The 6,756-nt window shown below is 45.4% G+C and overlaps 1 protein-coding gene across 1 annotated transcript in view; it reads left to right on the top strand.

Annotated features, from left to right (window-relative positions):
* Nucleotides 1-768: 768 nt before the first annotated feature.
* Nucleotides 769-6,756, top strand: part of HPCAL1 (hippocalcin like 1) — a 78,728-nt gene continuing 72,740 nt past the window's right edge. Inside the window, exon 1 of the mRNA XM_061351740.1 lies at nt 769-855. The gene's annotated coding sequence lies outside the window, so the exon portion shown is untranslated. The remainder of the gene's footprint in view (nt 856-6,756) is intronic.

Genomic DNA, 6,756 nt, shown 5'->3' with positions numbered 1-6,756 from the left:
TGGAGGGGATTTTGCCTCCTTTTCTGTGGGAGGAAGGTAACACAGGGAGTTTCCAGCTGTGTTCAAGTACTGTGCAAGTACCAGCTGGTTTTAAAAAGTCTGTCTTTTTAAAATGTGAGAATCAGACATCTGCACAAAGTTGCAGGAAATGATGAATGAAGTTTGGAAGCTTCTTACAAACATGAGTGGTTCTGCTGCTTGATCTATTTGGTTTGTACTTACTTGTGGCTTAGCTTTAGCTGAAGCTAAATGCCAGAGGTGTCGATCTAGCACAGAAATGGTACAAAATCTGTGAATCTGGCTGCAGAACTCATGTTGCTCAAGGCAACCTGCATTCATAGTCAGAGACAAAGGTAGCCCATCTTGCTTTTCCTACAACACAGTCATTTGGGTGATGTATTTGCTGCTGTGTACTGTAAGTGTTGATACTTTCCATGTAGAGAATGCCACCAGTGTGACAGATAATCACTGCCAACACATTGAAATGGAAAGCCTGCTGCAATTCGAATAGAAATATCCTGGGAGATTCTCAGCTATGTTGAATTAAGGAAGAAGAATAGATCAAATGCTTTTTTCTAAGCTCATTTAACTCCATGAGAACAGGACACAGCTGTGAATCCCTTACAGGCAGTACACATTCCCTGCCAAGTTAGAAGGCAATTATTCTTCATAAATCTGTCTTTTTAAATTCAAGCAGATCGATTGCCTCGTCCATCCTATGCCTATGCAAGCACCCGGAAAAGCTCTTTTAGCACCTCCTATGACTATGTACCCCGCTTATCAGGAGAGCCACACCATGGAGGCAATGAAAGCCCTGTCAGTCTTGCGCATCTCTCTATAATGGTGGATGCAAAGGTAGGTTCAGATTTTTAATGTTTTAACCAAGAAGTTTCTGTGCTGTTTTTAAACATTGTCTTGGCTTTAAATATCTGATCCCTATGCAAAGAAATAGGATACTCCTTAAAAGATATTGTCTAGGCAATAGGCAGAAGAGTGTTGCAAGAAGACAGGATAGTTTACTTACACGTACTATCATGGTTGTATCAGCATAGGGCTTGTAGAGCTGTGCTAAACTGGATTGGTTACAAGACAGTCATCTCCTAATGGCTCTGTGCTGGCAGATCAGCCTGGCTCTGAAAGTCAAAATGGCTTCTACCCTTTCTGGTGACCTGCAATCACGGCAAAATACCCAGCACGTAAAGAGAAGGCAAATATTGTTTGGTGGAGTTGTGAGCAAAGCCATGTGAAAACGTGTGAGACTGGGGAGGATCAGGCACCTTAACAATAAAATCTTGATGTTTTTTCACCTTTTTTCTGCTTTTCAGTGTTTGTAAAGTGCATTTTGAGATTACAGCCATTACTGTCATGATGTGTCTTCTCTGGCTGACATTTGGTGGATTTACTACAGCCCTAAAAACCAACAAACACTATGAGAAAAGGAAATGAGTGGGCATATATTGTCTCCCATGCTGCAGTAGCACAGCACTGAAAGAACAGGTTTTCATTAATTTTTCACTTTTTTTTGAGACCACATTGGTATACATACCTCGTTTGCAATCTGTTATAATAAAACAAAGCAGGTAAATGAGATGTTTGTCCTTATCAACCGGCCTCCAGAGCCCAGCAACAGAAGTGAGCCAAGGAGAACTGAGGGGTGGGATAAAGTGTGAAACAGACCCAGCAGCAAGTCCTTGGTCACCTGCTTGGTGGCACTGGGTAGGACTGGGGCAGCCTCGGAGGACATGCTTATTGTTGCAACTTAAATCCAGGAGAAAAGCATGTTCGAGGCATGAAGAAGTGTGGGAAATTCTGCTGTGAATTGGGAAATTTATGCTGGCATCATAGAGGAGTCCCCTGGGGTCTTAGTCCCACCTCTGACCATGGTACGGCCAACTTCAGAATCAGGTGAGACTGTCCAAGGGCTTGTCCCATTCAGTTTGAAACTCCAGGATGGAGGTACCACTGCTTCCCTGGGCAACTTCTTCCTGTGCTTCACCACTCACTCTCATGATGAAAACTTCTTCCTCACTTCTAACCAGTTTCCCTTGCTGCATCTGTGACAGCTGTCCCTTGTCCTCTTGTGGTGCGTATCTACAAAGAGTCTGTCTTTGTCCTTCTCTGTCACACACCATGCTATTAGGTAGCGGGAGGCATTACTGCTCCCCCAGAAATAGCAAATGAAGGAACTAGAATAGAGCCAATATATCCATAATAGCTTCTGGGGGACTGAAAGGCCATGTGAATCTCAATTTGTGAATCATTTCTGCTACAAAAGCAGAAGGAATTCAGAAAACTCAACAGCTTGGCATTGGCACTTCCAGGACAGGAACCTGAGTTTTCTTTTTATTTCACCTTGACTTTGAAGAGACCAAACGGTTGTTAAGGGATGATGGGAGAGAACAGGGTTAAACAACCTGGAAGCTGAACTGAAATACTGCTCTTATTTTGCCTCATCTGTAATTTGGTGTTGATATTTTAGTGCCACAAAAACTGGAGAGAAAAGCTTTGAGTGTTGCCTTCTCAGATCCTGAGGAGACCACAGCACAGCTTGCTGGTGACTTCATGGGGGTTTTGCTCCAAAAGTGGTGGGTGTCACTGGGCTTAGACAAGAGGGCTTTCTCTTTCTCCCAACATCTCCACTGTGGTGTTGGCCAGTAAAACTGCATTTTTAAACCATGAAAACGTGGAAAACTACATCTGTGAATCCTCTGATAAATCACAGAAAAACAGGGCCAGAAAGATTCGCAAGGGCTCATTTAATCTTTCCTCCAGCTTCAAGGCAGGTTGTACCACTTTTATCATCTCTAACCACCACTTGTCTGACCTCTTTGTGATGTGATGGAAAATTCAATTGCCCCCAGCCATCCACTCCAGTTCTTTGCTGCCCTTACCTGCAGAAATTCTTATTCCTATTCATGCTCTGACTCTTGTTTTAATTTAATCTCATTGCTCCTGTTCACTGCAGACATCCTCCTCCGTTTAAGACAACATTTTACGTAGACAGAGGATTACGTTTTCCTTCAGGCTTCACATATTTAGGCTAAAGTCCAATTCAGTCAGCCTCTGCTTTTGGGGTGTTTTCCATCTCCCTGCTTGGCAACTGGGCTCTGTGCAAATGCCACTCCTCAAGCCACTGTGCATCACTCTAGCTGGTGTGGAAGAAGGCTTAACATTTCCCATTGTATGGGCTCTGCTCTTCCTTTAGCCACCCTAGAACATCTGTCTTCTTCATAACAACACGATGCTGTTGACTCGTGTTCACTCTGCAACCCACAACCACCCTCTCAGACCTTTTCCTGGCAGAGCTGCTGACCCAGGCTGTGTTTGCACAGCTGATTGTTCCCGCCTACCTCACACGCGTCTCTACTGAAATGCATCCTTTCTTCCAGGCCTTTTCCCCAACTTGTCAGCGTTGCTTTGAATTGTCATCCTGCCTTTCTTTGTGCCTGCAGCTCCCACTTGCTTTAACTTGTCTATAAGCTCATAAGGATACTCTCCATTTCTTCATTATCTCTACCCTTACCAGCTACTCTTCTCTTCAACTGACCCTAATGCTTTTAGACACAAGGGAAATATGTGATGCTTTACCTGCCACCCGCTTAAGAGCTCTAAAGAGCTGTGTCTCATGGAGTTGGCCTTTTGTTCCCCTTTCATCAAGAACCACACAGCAGGGTTGGATGCATTTTTTACTGATACAGTAATGCTTGTTTGCTCTCTCCAGTTGCTTTGTCTTGTGTCAAACAGCTCCTACACTTCAAAAGGAAGGAGAGAATATCTGCTTATAGTATATGACTCCTCTTATGCACATTTAAAGTTCAAGGAATGGCAGTGGCTTAGAGGGGAGCCTTTCACTTTGAAGGATGCCAATGCTCTTAAGTCTATAAAAAAATCATAGCCCACCACTATGAAAAGAGTACTTGTTTGATAGCATGCTATGACTGTACCAAATAACTTTGTTCTGGGAATGAATAATGCCATAACAGAGAGCTCAAGCACAAGCTGACACAGGACAGACCCCTTTGCCATTCTGTCCTTCTCTTTGGCCAGGAGATACAACTGAAAGTGCCTGGTCCTATGGCACCAAAGTCACACTGAAACAGGGTACTGGACATTAAACAGCTCTTCTGAAGTACTGGTAATAGGATCATAGAATAGAATCATAGAATAGTTAGGGTTGGAAAGGACCTTAAGATCTTCTAGTTCCAACCCCCCTGCCATGGGCAGGGACACCTCACTCTAAACCATATCACCCAAGTCCTCGTCCAACCTGGCCTTGAACACTGCCAGGGATGGAGCATTCACAACCTCCCTGGGCAACCCATTCCAGTGCCTCACCACCCTAACAGGAAAGAACTTCCTCCTTATATCCAATCTAAACTTCCCCTGTTTAAGTTTTAACCCATTACCCCTTGTCCTATCACTACAGTCCCTAATGAAGAGTCTCTCCCCAGCATCCCTATAGCCCCCCTTCAGATACTGGAAGGCTGCTATGAGGTCTCCATGCAGCCTTCTCTTCTCTAGGCTGAACAGCCCCAATTTTCTCAAGTCCTTCTCCGCAGGGCTGCTCTGAATCTCTTCTCTGCCCAGCCTGTAGCTGTGCCTGGGATTGCTCCAACCCAGGGGTAGGACCTTGCACTTGTCATGGTTAAACTTCATGAGGTTGGCATCAGCCCACCTCACAAGCGTGTCAAGGTCCCTCTGGATGGCATTCCTTCCCTCCAGCGTATCAACCGAACCACACAGCTTGGTGTCATCAGCAAACTTGCTGAGGGTGCGTAATCTCCCTGTTTGTTAGCCTGTGAGCAGCCTGCCAATTCTGGCTTCATAAAACCGAATTCTCAGGTGATACGTTGCTATTGCTAAAAAAAAGGCAATAAACTTCTTCCTCTCTGTGGGTGTGCTATTTTACCTAGGAGCAACACCTGAAGGCCAGAGTCTGTCCTGGGAGCCCTGTGCAGAGCCTTGGGAAACCCACTGAGATGCTGAAGGCACTGGGGTTGTGTGGTGCCAGCCATAATCCAGTCACCCAATGCTGGCTCCTCAAGTATTCAATTAAAACGTGCCCAGTATGCAGCTTGTCTCCATGTGTTAGTATGTAGATGAAAAAATCCCACATCCCCATACCTGAAACTGGTGAGTGAAACAAGCAGTCCCAAGGATTCAACATCTTAAACCAGACACTCTAATGACTGGCTTAAAAATTGGGAAAATGGGAGAAATCGTCTTTGCTTGGTTGCTTGTGACTCAGGGCCCAGGGTTAATGTTTTCAAACTTGCCATGAAAAATACAGACTAGAAATACAACTGCTCAGAAACCTGAAGATCTGTGTTTGCAAGCAACACGTGAATTTCAGCATCTGGAGCTTTGAAACAAGCCCAAATGTGATAAGGTCTGCAAACAACCTGGGATGTTAGAGAACCAGCTGTAACACAGTAGACATGCAAGTGGAGGCAGGGTGGGGGGAAGCAGGCTAAACTAGCATTAAACCAAAATATTTCAGAAAACATCACTCCCGATTTGCCGCCGGGATGTGAATGCTAACCTGAAACCATTTCACTCCTTTCTTTTATGCTTTCTATATTAGGAGGTGCTATTTCAGATTTCTACTCCCTTCGTCACACTGCAGAGTCTCTCTTCTCTCCCTGGGCTGAATCAATCCCGGGAGGAGCCCTGCAGAAGACTGTGCAGCTCTGCCAAGTGTGGATTTGACCCACTGTGCTCAGTTGTCCTACTAATGCATCTGTCTTGGGTCCAAGTGCTCTCCTGATTTGTACTATAATTATCCTAAAACTAGATTTTTCTAAATTTCATTCTCTCGCAGCTTTTTATAGTTCTGGGGATTAATTATTCAGAGCTGTGGACGTTCTCAGCAGTGCTTTTCCTCAGCTTCTATGGACACGAATGCATCTAGCTCGTGTAGAGTGGAGCTCACAGTGGTGCTTCAGATGGAGACAAGGGAATGACCTTTGGCCAAATGTTAAACACACCGTGTTCATGTCTTCTCCTCTGACACCACCTTCTGCTCTCTGCTCTGGTGAGACCCCACCTGCAGTACTGCATCCACATCTGGAGTCCTCAGCGCAGGAAAGACATGGACCTTGTGGAGGGACGCACTAATTGAATTGTGATTGGAAGTTCCAGAATCAAAGTGCCAAGGACCAGCACAGGAGGTTAAATTCCTGGGATTCTGGTGGACTAAAGGAGCTGCTCCTGTCCTCTCCCCACCTTTCACATGACCTGTTGGAGAGGGTCCAGAGAAGGGCCACAAAAATGATCAGAGGGATGGAGCACATCTCCTGTGAGGAAGGGCCAAGAGAGGTGGGGTTGTTCAGCCTGGAGAAGACTTCAGGGAGACCTTATTGTGGCCTTTCAGTACTTAAAAGGGGCCTATAGGAAAGATGGGGACAGACTTTTCAGCAGGGCCTGTTGTGGCCTGAAGAGGGGTAATGGTTTTAAACTAAAACAGAGGAGATTCAGCCTGGATCTGAGGGAAAAAATCTTTATAGTGAGGGTGGTGAAACTCTGGCACAGGTTGCCCAGAGAGGTGGTGGATGCCCCATCCCTGGAGACATTCAAGATCAGGTTGGATGTGGTTCTGGGCAACCTGATCTACTTGAAGATGCCCTTGCTTAAGGCGGGGGGGTTGGACTAGATGAGTTTTGAAGGTCCCTTCCAACCCAAACCATTCCATGGTTCTTTAATCTTTTGAGGCATCACTGCCTTCCCTCACTGGTGTTCACAGGCTTTAGAGTCTCT

The sequence above is a fragment of the Neopsephotus bourkii genome, unplaced genomic scaffold (assembly GCF_033783945.1).
Source record: "Neopsephotus bourkii isolate Nb327-2 ecotype Australia unplaced genomic scaffold, CSIRO-AGI_Nbou_v1 NB_595, whole genome shotgun sequence".
Taxonomy (NCBI): Eukaryota; Metazoa; Chordata; class Aves; order Psittaciformes; family Psittacidae; genus Neopsephotus; species Neopsephotus bourkii.
The sequence above is the reverse complement of the archived record's forward strand: the minus strand, read 5'-3'. Positions and strand labels throughout refer to the sequence as shown.